Source organism: Triticum urartu, chromosome 1 (genome assembly GCF_003073215.2).
Source record: "Triticum urartu cultivar G1812 chromosome 1, Tu2.1, whole genome shotgun sequence".
NCBI classification, from domain to species: domain Eukaryota; kingdom Viridiplantae; phylum Streptophyta; class Magnoliopsida; order Poales; family Poaceae; genus Triticum; species Triticum urartu.
The window spans coordinates 451,573,023-451,586,249 of NC_053022.1; positions in this window are offsets into that span (position 1 = coordinate 451,573,023).

Below are 13,227 nucleotides of genomic sequence, written 5' to 3' on the forward strand. Positions count from 1 at the left end.
TGGAGCCGGCCAGGCAGCCAGCAGTCGGAGGCACATCTGGCAGTCGAACACACCCTTTTTTTTCGCCAGCCAGCTATGGGCAGTCGTCCCTTGGCTTTTTTAGCTGGATCACGGGCACCCGGCCCTTTCTTTTCTCTTCTCTCTTTCTGTCCGACTACACGTGGAGAGCCGGACCCTTCTTTCTTTTTTTTGATGGGGAGCCGGCTTGGCACTCGACCAATGACTTTTCTAATAGTCAGGCTCCAACTTTTTTCTACCCGGCCGTCCTTTTTCTTCCAGCTGGCCATTGGGCAGGCGGCCCTGCGAGGGTGCCAGTCGGCGCGAGGTAGGAGGCGGGAGGTGACGGGCACACGGACGCCGGCTGGAGCGGTGAGCCGGCAACGCGCGTGGATGTCGGCCGGAGCAGCGAGTCGGCCCAGGCGGCGCGAGGCGGCAGCCGGCCAAGGCGGCGCGGGGCGGGCGGCCAAAGCACCACGACCCGGCAGTCGGCGCGGGAAGCCGGGACAAGGCCGCAGCCGGCGCGGCATGGTCGGAGCCAGCCCGCACGGGGTTTGAGGCGAGGCGGGGCGGCCGGGGCGCGCAGCCACGCGGGTAGAGCGGACGCTGGCCCGCGGACGCACTAGCGGGCGGAGTCGGCGCGGCGCGGTCAAAGTCGGCCTCGGGCGAAGCGAGGCGGCTAGGCGGAGCCGCGGGCGCACGGGGGCAGCCAGATCCAGCGCGACGCAGAAGGAGCTGGACCCGGCCCTGTGGGCGCAGGCGGCGAGCCGGCAGGTGCTGGGGGAGCCGGACTGGAACAAGTAGCCAGCCTGTCCGAAGCCGGCAGGCGGCCGGAACAACAGGTCGGGGGTCGGGTGCGGAACCCGCACGGGAGCCGGTACGCCGCGGGCGCGCGAAGGGGAGGCCAGGCGCGGCCGGATGGCGTGAAGTCGGCCGGGCGCGTCCAAACGGTCGGGAGGAGATCCGGCCGGTGCGAGGTGAGGCGGAGCCGGGCGACGAAGCCGACCTACGCGGGGCGGCCACCCGAAGACGGGGGGGGGAGGAGGCGCAGCCGGCCGCGGTAAGCCGGTGCGGGGGTGCGGCCGACCGAGGCGGGACCCTGCCCGCGAGCGAGGACGCGGAGCCGCACATGGGCGGACGCAGGTGTAGGGGAGCGGAGGGAGACGCCATTGCGGGGGAGGAGGTGGAGCCGGACCGAGCAGGCCGAGTGGCGGGAGCCGGGCACGGAGCAGCCGGCACGCGAGTTGTCCGGAGCTGGACGAGCGTGGCGCAAAGGCCGCGGCGCAGCCTAGCCGCGGTAGCGCGCGAGGCGCGGCCAGTGGGGACGGTGGGAGGCGACGCGGCCGGAGGTCAGAGTCGATGGCAGATCGCTGCAAACGCGGACGGCCAGGTGCGGCTCCGGGTGGAGGGGACACGCGGAGCAGCGGGACGAGCTTGAGGCGGTGCTGGTCGGACGCGGGCATCCGCACGGCAGCGGAGTGGAGCAGCGCGACGCGTAGGTCGGGGCACGGACGCACGGAGCCGTGGAGGCTGGGCGCGGCAAAGCGAACGCACGGGGTGCCGCTAGTAGTCATAGACGCGCAGCCGTGGGCGAGCTCGCAGATGGCCGGCCGTGGGCGGAGTGGAGGAGAGCTGCAGGGAGACCGAGGAGCCCGGCAGCGTCCACTGGGTGTGGACAGAGGCGGAGAGGGCCGAAGCCTGGCGGAGCAGCTCGCCTGATTTGCTTTGGTGGTCAGTGCGAACGGGGATGAGCAGAAGACGAGCACCCAATGTATGGTCCATATCCGGCCATTATCAAGGAAGTGTGCAGGCTATATTCGAGACGTGTATGGGCTGAGTATGACCACGGTTGACTAGCATCTAGCTAGCTTGTATAGGCGAAATATGGTGGAGTGAAAGCGCGTTTCGGCCGGAGCAAGGCGTAACGTGGAGGGAAGCAGACGGAAGCGGCGTGTGGACGGACACGGCCGACCGAAGCGAGGCCCCGCGTGCGGTGCGTGCGGTCGGACGGCCGGCGTTGCGTTGGGGGTGACGAAGGCAAGGCCGACGGCAAGGACGCACCGTCCCTCATGGCCATTCCGGGGCATGTCAATGTCGAGCCCCCGACCGCTATCGGAGAGGCGGCGTGATGCCGCGATGATGAAGACGAAGATGCCGATGGCGAGGACGCGCCGCCCCTCGCGGCTGCTCTGAGGGCATGTTGACGTCGGGCCCCCCGAGCGCTATCGGAGAGACGACGGCGACGCCGTGGTGATGACGAAAGTGGTCCCGCCCGGATAGCCAAACCAGCAGCAACGCGGTAGCATAGTACCGATCCACGGTGGGCGCCAAATGTCGGGTGGTAGGTACGACATATGCCAGAAGGGCTTAGTGTGAGGGTAAGACTGCTGCTGATAAGACCGGGAGCGGGCATGCGAGTAGCACGGGTTAGTTTACCCAGGTTCGGGGCTCTCCGGAGAGATAACACCACTACTCCTGCATGTCTGAGTGTATCTGGTATGTATATCTGGTACAGAGTGCTCCTGGAGCTGTATCTGAGCTCAGTGTCATAGGCATCTGGCTTTGTATATGCCTATATGAGGCATGCTAGTGGCCAGCCATGCTCATGGCCGTGAGCATGTGTGCTCATGTGGATGGATGGATGGATAGCTAGCTAGCTTGCTAGCTAGTTGCTCGTGTGTGTGCGTGAGAGTCCATCCCCTGGATGGATGGATGGATGCTCCTTTATATAGGAGAGGGTAGCTTAGGATGTAAGCTTGGTAGTGGGCATGGGCAAGGCATGGTGCATGTCATCCTTGTTCCCTGGGTCACTTCATAAATAGTGCCAGGGGACAAGTGACACTATACATGATGGCTGAGATGACATGTGAATAGTGCTCGGGTACGATTGTCTCGTTGGTGTCTTGTCGATGTCGCTTCGGGCTGCAGTCGGCAGCCGGCTGATCGTTGCAGTCAGCAGCCGGCAGCCGGCCGGGCAGAGCAGCCGGATGAGGAGTCGGCAGAAGCGGCCGGGCAGTCGGAGTGAGGGGCTTTGCTAGCCCCGATGTCTTGAAATATCGTCTCCCCGTCTTCGGTGTATCCGTGTCCAATTACTCCGACAGATCCATCACATGTCCACGAGGAGTATCTCCCTGAACCCCTCTCTTTGCAGCGGAGGGAGGATCTGTCGGCGTTCTGGGAACGGGGGTCCCCAGACTTGCCTGCCTGCGGCCTGCAGCGTGGCTAAAAGGTGGGGGGGACCAGCATGGCCCATCTTCACCAACACAGATCCAAGACCCTCACGAGGGGCCAAGCCTCGCGGGGCGGACGACACGGAGCTTCCTCAGGAACGGCCTCATCAGGCTGGCTCGCGAGGAGGCGGAGAGATCAAGGCGGGGTACCTCACGAGGTGCCCGTGACGCAAGCCATGACGACCAAAGGCGCCAGGCGTGCGCCAGCCCGCACAGTGTCCTCCTTTCCCCTTTGATGCAAAGGGAGCAAGCGCAGCCGCGGAGTACCGAGGCATCAGGCAAAGGTTGCCATTTCGATGCAACAAGACCAAGACCAGGAGGACTGCAAGACGGAGGTCATTGTGGAGCCCAAGACGGCGTCACCACCAGAGCTTTGTGCAGGCGAAGACTACTTTTGTTAGGACAGCTAGTACTAGTTGTCCCCCTTCAAATTAGCCCGCCATTGTTGGCTCCCTTCCCGCTCGATATCTGGGAAGAGGACCATGGCCTCTATAAATAGGACCAGCCACCCACAGGGTAGGCAGGCGGGTAGAGAGAGGTAGAGAGAGGGAGGTAGACAGAGGAGAGAAAGAGGCTAAGGACGAAGAAGAGAAGATCGAAATCCGAGAGAGAGAAAAGGGTGACTGAACTCCTCCTAGCAGTTTGCCCCCCCCCCCCCCAGCCAAGAACAGACCCTCGTGAGGCTGTTCTTCCTTGTATAGTTCATCATCATCAGCCCAAGAGGAATCCACCACACCACACACTAGAGTAGGGTATTACACCACAATGGTGACCCGAACCAGTATAAACCCTATGTCCCTTGTGTCGTTCTTCCCATAGCTTAGATCTCAGCGAGGCGGAGGGGTGTAGGTAGGTAGGAGGCGAAATCTCCGCGCGCACCCTAGTGTTCGAACCTCAAGGGTCTACCGGAACCCGAAATCTGACAGGATCTTCGCCGCCGCAATATGGATGCACTTCACACTCCTATCGTTGGAGAAACCCCGAGGCCCAGGCCTTGGAGGAGGCGCGCCTGGCCAACTTGGCTGAGCGCACTCGACTGGAGAACCTCTAGCGCGCACTCGACGAGCGTGCTCGACAGCGGATTCCTGAGTCCAGTCGATGACTACTTTTTCCGCCTCCGACTCGGGTATACCGAACTCCGATCCAGAATCTCACAGCTGCAGCTCGAATAGCAGAATCAATTCAACCTTCCCAGTCAGAAGCTGGCCGAGGTTTGATGCAGATCCGGGCTTTACACCGGGTAGCAGGGGAGCAGAATACATCAGTATCTCAGTCGCGGAATAGGATTCATAGCAGGTCTGTGGTGGCGGATACTGTCCAATCTGCTCACAGCCCAATATCGCCTCCGCGGCGTGAGGGACGTGGATACCAGCAGGATCAGTACATGAACTCTGGGCAGTATGATTATCGACTCGACCACGATGACCGTCGTCGAGTGCCCACGCCCCCTCTGAGGAGTGGATCATACGTGCCTCGGCGGTAAGATGACAGGCGCCCCCACAGCGGCGAACGAAGAATTCCTGTCGACCCCAGAGAGCCAGGCTATGATGCAAGGTCTATCCTCGTTCAAGGTCTGGTTGTTAGGAACAGAGCTCACAGAGAAGGCCACGATAGAGATCATCTGACTGGAAGCAGGGTGCACGTTTTAGGACCCGAGTGTTTCAGCAGAGCCATCAGAGCAGAAGTGATTCCTCCCAAATTCACGTTGGCGACTAGAGTATGCAAGTTCACTGGCGAGTCCAAGCCAGACACTTGGCTTGAGGATTACCGAGTAGCTATGCAGATTGATGGTAGCAATGACGATGTGGCCATGAAGCACCTCCCCTTGATGTTGGAGGGCTCAGCCAGAGCGTGGTTGAACCAGTTGGCTCCTGGCAGCATATATAGTTGGGAGGAACTTGCTCGAGTGTTTGTTAGAACCTTTGAAGGCACTTGCAAAAGACCGGCAGGGTTGACAGAATTGCAGTGTTGTGTTCAGAAACCGAATGAAACCTTGAGGGATTATATCCAGAGATGGATCACGTTACACCAAACAGTGGAGAATGTGTCACATCACCAAGCAATTTGTGACTTCAAGGAAGGTGTTAAATATCGGGAGTTGAACCTGAAATTCGGTCGAACAGGAGATATGACTCTGACTCGGATGATGGAGATTGCCACCAAATATGCCAATGGTGAGGAGGAAGACCGACTCCGGAGTGGCAAACACAAAACGGTCGCTGTCGGTGTCAAAACCGGCGGATCTCGGGTAGGGGGTCCCGAACTGTGCGTCTAGGCGGATGGTAATAGGAGACAAGGGACACGATGTTTTTACCCAGTTTTGGGCCCTCTCGATGGAGGTAAAACCCTACTCCCGCTTGATTAATATTGATGATATAGGTAGTACAAGAGTAGATCTACCACGAGATTAAGGAGGCTAAACCCTAGAAGCTAGCCTATGGTATGATTGTTGTCCCTACGGACTAAAACCCTCCGGTTTATATAGACACCGGAGAGGGCTAGGGTTACACAGAGTCGGCTACAATGGTAGGAGATCTACATATCCATACCGCCAAGCTTGCCTTCCACGCCAGGGAAAGTCCCTTCCGGACACGGGACGAAGTCTTCAATCTTGTATGTTCATAGTCCAGGAGTCCAGCCGAAGGTATAGTCCGGCTATCCGGACACCCCCTAATCCAGGACTCCCTCAGTAGCCCCCGAACCAGGCTTCAATGACAACGAGTCCGGCGCGCAAATTGTCTTCGGCATTGCAAGGCGGGTTCTCCTCCAAATTCCGTGTACCTGTTGAATAATGTCCGGTTTCTTGTAAATGTAGCGCTCCTTGGCTTCTACGCCCCATAATGGCCGTCTTCCACGTGTCAAACGAATATGAAAAGTCAGGGTGTTTTTATATTTACACCCCTAGCTGCGTGAATTAGCCGCAAATTTAAGGGGACGAGGATTTAGATCCGAACCACACCTTCTCCCCTCCGCGAGTATTCATCAGAGCGTATCCGACAGAGGTCCATTCTATCATGACTGGCCGCTGCAGCTCCTCCTCTCGCCCTTCCAGCCCTCAGCCTGGAGATTGGGAGAGATGCTCCATCCCGCACAGCGAGCTAGTGACGCTCCAGACCAAGGGATTTCTCCCCTCGGCCTATATGGTCCCGGTTCGAGCCGGACTTGCCACCTATAATGGCGGAGAGCAAGCGGAGAGCGCCCCCAATCCCTCCAAAGGAGAGCGGGTATGCCTTGTCCCTTACTTAATAAGAGGGCTCGGATTTCCAATTCATCCATTTCTCCGGGGGCTCCTGGAGTTCTATGGCCTCCAGCTGCACAACCTCACGCCTGCCTCCATATTGCATATCGCGGGCTTCGTAGCCCTTCGCGAGCTGTTTTTGGGCTGCGAGGCTCATTTCGCACTGTGGAAAAGGCTATTCTGCCTTGTGCCCCGTTCTCAGAAGGGGTCAATATATCAAGTGGGCGGAGCCGAAGTGTGGCGCATCACCGGGACCGGATATCTATCCGGAACCCCAAAGAAGGTATCCGAGGACTGGCTTCAGAATGGTTTTATATAGCGGACGTCCCGCTGCCGGATCCTGTCCGGATCGGCCTCCCTGAGTTCGATAGTGATCCCCTAAAGAAGCGCCTAAGCTGGCGTCCACGGAGCCCTCAGAGGGAAAGCGACAAGGACGTTCTTTACCTGATGGGCCGGATAAGATTGTTAGCTCATTCCGAACTGACCATGATCGGGGTCATGGCCGCATGCATCATGCGAGGGGTGCAGCCGCTCCAGTATAGAGGCCACCCCATGTGGGACTTCAACGGGGAGGACGACGCCACCTGCCACGGCCGTAAGGGGCCGGATTCAGCTGCCTCTCTAATAAAGATCTTGTCCGCTTTGTACAAGGGAGAAGAGGAGGAATTTCTCTGCGTTAGCCCACAGGGTGGATTTTCTATGTACAATCCCCCAAGTTGGGTAAGTGGACACTTTTACTTGCCCATCCGTTTTATATTCCCATCATTAAATATTCAGTCTAACGACTTCAACGCAGGAATTGCGCCAGGCTGTTAAAGAAATAAGCAGCCCTCCTCCACAACCCGAGGATCCGGGACGGTCCCTCGACCCGGCCTCTCAAGAGGATCCGGACTTATCTGTGGAGCTGATTGATGGGGTGTTTCATCAATTGAGCAAGGACAACGCCTTGGTGGCCATTACGGCCGATTACCCAGGGCTACTCCCAGCCTCACAGGTAACTGAGACCGAAGTCCCAACACTTTGAAAAGGGATCTATCCTCGCATGTTTTTGATTGCCGTATGACAACCGTGTTTTGCAGGGGAGATCCTTGAGACGGGAGGCCGAGCCTGCGGTGACTAGCCAACGAGGGGCGGCAAGGCCCCGCGGGCTAAAACGAAGTGCGGGCCGGACTGAGACGCCGGCGCAAAGGTATAGCGCGCCATCTCATTCCCAGGTGTTATTCCTTCAAGGCATATTAATGCTCGTGCTCTCTTCAAGACGAAGAGACCTCGCCGGACTATATCCGGAGAGGTTGCCAATCACGCCTCCACCAGCCAGGCTCCAAAGCCTGGTCCAGAAGCAGAGGCGAACACAAGGCGCGCACCGGACGCTCCTCCGACAGAGGATGCGGACAGGCTGTCTGCCACCAATTCTGAGGTGGAGAGTGCCATGAACCACAGGCGTCGCCGGACAGTTCTTCGCGACGCCTGTTTCTCCCAAGAGGCATTGGATGCCTTCAATTCGGGAGATGTGTGCCTCCGTGCCGCTCAAAATAGTCTAGCCAGAGCCACGAAGCAATATGTAAAAGACATATGGGTAAGAAAATTTTGGTAATTATATATATACGAGTAGCCCCCGAGACTTGAAATAGTTAGAATAACTGATTTAAGGATCATTTGTTATGCAGGTTCTTACAGAAAAGAATACCCTACTCTCCGAGGACCTGGAAGAGTGCAAAGCCCAACTTGAGGCCGCACTAGCCGCGGCAGGGGAGCCCAAGGAGACCCCCTCTGGTAATATACGCTTTGAAAGATAAATATTTTGCGAAGTGCAGCATGGGTGCAAATTTGACAAATGAAATTGCAGATGGCGCCGGATTAAATCCGGAAAAGCAACAACTCCTACGCCACCTGAAGGCTGGTGAGAGTGTGCTGACAAAGGTGAGGCGGGAGAAGAACAATCTCCAAGATGCCAACACCAAGCTGGGCGTTGAACTAAAGGATGTTCGTGCCCAGCTGTTGGACTCCATTAAGGAGAATCAGCGGCTTCGATGCGGCATATTTAGTAAGTTCTTAAACGAACTTTGAAAAAAGAGTTCGGCGAGGAAGTCGACTAACAGAGTAATGTCTGTAGGTATGCTAATAGGTCTTCCTGCAGAGGAAATGCCCGGTTCTACGGGTGACCTTCTTCCCGAGCTCTCCCAACTGCACGAGCGAGTGCGGCAGGTGATGCAAGGCGTCGCCCAGGCCTTGTGGCCATCCGTTTCCATGCCCGAAGGCCTTGGAGAGCTTGTAGAGAAGCCGAAGGGAGCGCGGCGGCGCTTCCGATTGTGGAAGATGTCGGCCTGCCGTCAAGGCGCCAGGGAGGCCTGGGCCATGGTGAAGACGCGGTACACGAAGGCTGACCCAAACCACATGGCCGAGGTCGGACCCGTGGGGCCCGATGGGAAGGAGATCCCTGCGAGCTTAGTATACGGCCAAGTAGAATTGGCCGCAAAGTATTCCCAACAGGACTGTAAGCTTGACAGCCTGTTAGATGGTATTGAAGAGGAATACAATCAGTCAGATTGACTATGTAATTTTAATTGACATGTGTAATGCCTTCTAGCCGGATTGTAGATCGTTTGTCATGGCCGACCTTTTCGCTTCAACCTCGGGACCTGACGGTCCGGAGTGTGTCCGAATACCCTCGCGGTTATATAAGAACTGGGGTATGCATGGAGACCATGCGTAGGGGTCATTAGTTCTTGAACAGACAAGTGCCCAACTAGTTATGTTATAATACATGGTTAGTAAGAAACATCTTCCAGGGAGAATAGTTCCGTTAGGGGTTCCTTTCCCTGGGAGGCATGCCCTAAAGTGCATGTCCATTCTGCGAAAAGAGACGCAGGAAAAACATCTGGGGGTGTATAGATAAATAAGTGAAAAAAAGATCATCTTTAGTTCACCGACCAAATATTGCCTTAAGAACGCTAGCTTTCGGCTTCACCCAGTCTGAGGTACACATCCGACTGACCCGACAGTAACAATCGCAGAGGTGCTCCCTTTACCACCTAGCCGAACAATCGGGAACGTAGGGGTAAGCACAGGAGCCAGGCAACCCAGCTTGGCCAAAACTTAAGTCATATCGATGCATATAATGGTGAATAAAAGGTACATGCGCAAGTGTGACACATGTGTTGGGCATGGAGCCCGTATAAATAAGCTTCTGTTTAAAGAAGCCCCTAGGTTTAATGAGCGCGGATAGCGCGTCACTTTATGAGCCTTTAAAGGCTATAAGAGAGAGAGAGAGAGGGGAGAAGGAGAGAAATGTAAGACAGAAAGTATATAAAAAATGGACAGAGGAAGGAGACGAACACACAGTCTGGCGCTAGGCATAGAATCTTCGGAGACGGGCTGCGTTCCATGGGTTCGGCTCGAGTCGGTTATCCAATGCATCTCGCAGGCGGTACGCTCCACCAGTCAGGACTTGGTCAATTATGAAGGGACCTTCCCACTTGGGCTTAAGTTTGTCCTTTTTCTTGTCCGGCTGGCGTAGAACTAATTCTCCAACATTGTAATTTTTGGCCCGTACTTCTCTGCTTTGGTATCTTCGAGCCTGCTGTTGATAGAATGCGGAACGGGCTTTTGCCACGTCACACTCTTCCTCCAAGGCATACAAATTGTCCTGCCGATCGAGCTCGGCTTCTCTTTCTTCGTAGATGTGCACTCGATGTGAGTCATGAATTATGTCGCAGGGCAAAACTGCCTCTGCGCCGTACACCATGAAGAATGGTGTGTATTCGATGGTGCGATTCGGCGTGGTCCGCAGCCCCCAGAGTACGGAGTCGAGCACCTCTACCCAGTGCATATTAGATTCCTTAAGGGACCGCACTAATCTGGGTTTGATGCCGCTCATGATAAGACCATTTGCATGTTCGACCTGGCCGTTAGTTTGTGGGTGATAGACGGAAGCATAATCGAGCTTGATGCCCATGTTTTTGCACCAGAGTTTTACCTCGTCGGCCGTAAAGTTCGTGCCGTTATCAGTGATGATGCTGTGGGGGACGCCATAACAGTGTACAACCCCGGATATAAAGTCTATCACCGGTCCGGATTCGGCCGTCTTAACAGGCTTGGCTTCTATCCATTTGGTGAACTTATCCACCATGACCAGTAAGTATTTTTTCTTGTGGGTTCCGCCTTTAAGGGGTCCAACCATGTCAAGCCCCCAGACCGCGAAGGGCCAAGTGATGGGGATAGTTTGGAGGGTGGTGGGTGGCATATGGCTTTGGTCTGCAAAAAGTTGGCAACTGACGCATCGTTGGACTAAGTCCTGGGCGTCTGCCCGGGCCGTCGGCCAATAAAAGCCTGTACGGTAGGCCTTGCTTACAAGGGACCGATCTGCAACGTGATGACCGCCGAGTCCGGCATGAATTTCAGCCAGGAGGTTCCGCCCTTCCTCTTTGGAGATGCACCTTTGAAGGACTCCGGTAGTGCTTTTCTTATAAAGCTCTCCCTCGTGGACTTTCTAGGCTTTAGATCGCCGCACTATGCAGTGTGCCTCATTTTGGTCCTTGGGGAGTTCCTACCTAGTAAGGTAGGCGAGGAATGGTTCTGTCCACGGGGCGATGACGACCATTATTACATGGGCTGAAGGTGTTATTTCATTGGCAGAGCCTCCAATTATGTCAGAGTGTTCGGTGTCGGGCAGTGCGGTTGGGTCCGGGCTGTTATTGCCGGGTTCCCCTTCCCATACTACGGATGGCTTGAACAGCCTTTCCAAGAAGATGTTGGGGGGGACTACATCGCGTTTTGCGTCGATGCGTGCCAGGACATCTGCCGCCTGATTATTTTCCCGGGCTATATGGTGAAATTCGAGCCCTTCGAACCGAGCTGACATTTTTAGGACGGCGTTGCGATAAGCTGCCATTTTTGCATCCTTGGCATCAAAGTCTCCATTTATTTGGGATATTGCGAGGTTCGAGTCCCTGCGCACCTCTAGGCGTTGAATGCCCATGGATACTGCCATCCGGAGACCATGTAAAAGGGCCTCATATTCGGCTGCATTGTTGGAGTGTGTGCACATTATATGGAGTACGTATTAAACTATGTCTCCTGTGGGGGACGTCAAAACGACGCCAGCCCCTAGACCGGCCAACATTTTGGAGCGGTCGAAGTGGATGACCCAGTTTGAATATGTGCCATACTTTTCAGGGAGTTCGGCCTCCGTCCGTTCTGCGATGAAGTCGGCCAAAACTTGCGACTTGATAGCTCGCCATGGCTTGTAAGTTATGTCGAACAGGAGGAGCTCAATGGCCCATTCTGCAATCCGGCCCGTCGCGTCGCGGTTGTTTATAATATTGGTAAGTGGCACTTCCGAGGCTACTGTTATTGAACACTCTTGAAAGTAGTGTCGCAGCTTCCGGGATGCCATAAATACCGCGTACGCAATCTTTTCATAATGCGGGTACCGTGACTTGCACGGAGTAAGGATAGTGGACACATAGTAGATCGGCTTTTGAAGGGGGAATTTGTGTCCGTCCGTTTCTCGTTCGACGACAAGCACTGCGCTTACGACCTGATGGGTTGCTGCAATGTATAATAGCATTGGTTCGCCAATGTTTGGCGCAGCCAGGACTGGGTTTGTTGCCAAGATGGATTTTATTTTGTCGAGTCCGGCTGTGGCTGCATCCGTCCACTCGAAGTGTTCAGTGCGCCGAAGGAGGCGGTAAAGGGGTAGGGCCTTTTCTCCCAAGCGGGAGATAAAGCGGCTTAGAGCCGCCACGCATCCGGTTAATTTTTGTATTTGCTTGAGGTCCTTCGGGATATCCAATTGTGACAGAGCTCGGATCTTGGCTGAATTTGCTTCAGTTCCTCTACCGGATACAATGAAGCCCAAGAGCTTTCCGGCTGGAACGCCGAAAACGCATTTTTCCGAGTTGAGCTTGATGTCGTATGTTCGGAGGTTATCGAATGTTAGCCTCAAGTCGTCTGTAACACCCCGGATGTAACTTACCCAATTTGTACTCCAACTCTTGTCATTTCTGGCCTTAAGTTATCTTATTTTCTCGGGTTCGGGTTTTTGTCTCCGTGTGTTATTATCGTTGTCATGCATCTCATATCATGTCATCATGTGCATTGCATTTGCATACGTGATCATCTCTTGCATTCGAGCTTTTTCCCCGTTGTCCGTTTTGCATTCCGGCGCTTCGTTCTCCTCCGGTGGTCAATTCTACCTTTCTTTCGTGCGTGGGGATTAAACATTTCTGTATTGGACCGAGACTTGCCAAGCGGCCTTGGTTCACTACCGGTAGACCTCCTGTCAAGTTTCGTACCATTTGGACTTCGTTTGATGCTCCAACGGTTAACCGAGGGACCGAGAAGGTCTCGTGCATGTTGCAGCCCAACATCCCTCCAAGTTGGCCCAAAACCCACCTAAACCCTCTCCATCATCTAGAGCGTTCGATCACGATCGCGTGGCCAAAAACCGCACCTCATTTGGCCTCTCCTAGCTCCTCCTATGCCTATATATAGCCCTTTCCCGAAAATCCCGGATCCACTCCAACCCTAACCCTAGTCCCCGTCCGTCCGGCGCGCCAGACACGTCCGGGCCGCATCGGACACCGCCGCCGCCCCAACCGCAGCGCGCCACATGGCGGGCGCGCCCACTTCACCGCTGCGGGCCCGGGAGCCCATCTCCGGCCCTCCACGCCGCCGTTCCGGGCCGAGGTTCCCCGCCGCCCGCGCCGCCCTCTCCTCCATCTCCGGCCGCCCGCGCCGCCCAGCTCCACTACGACATCG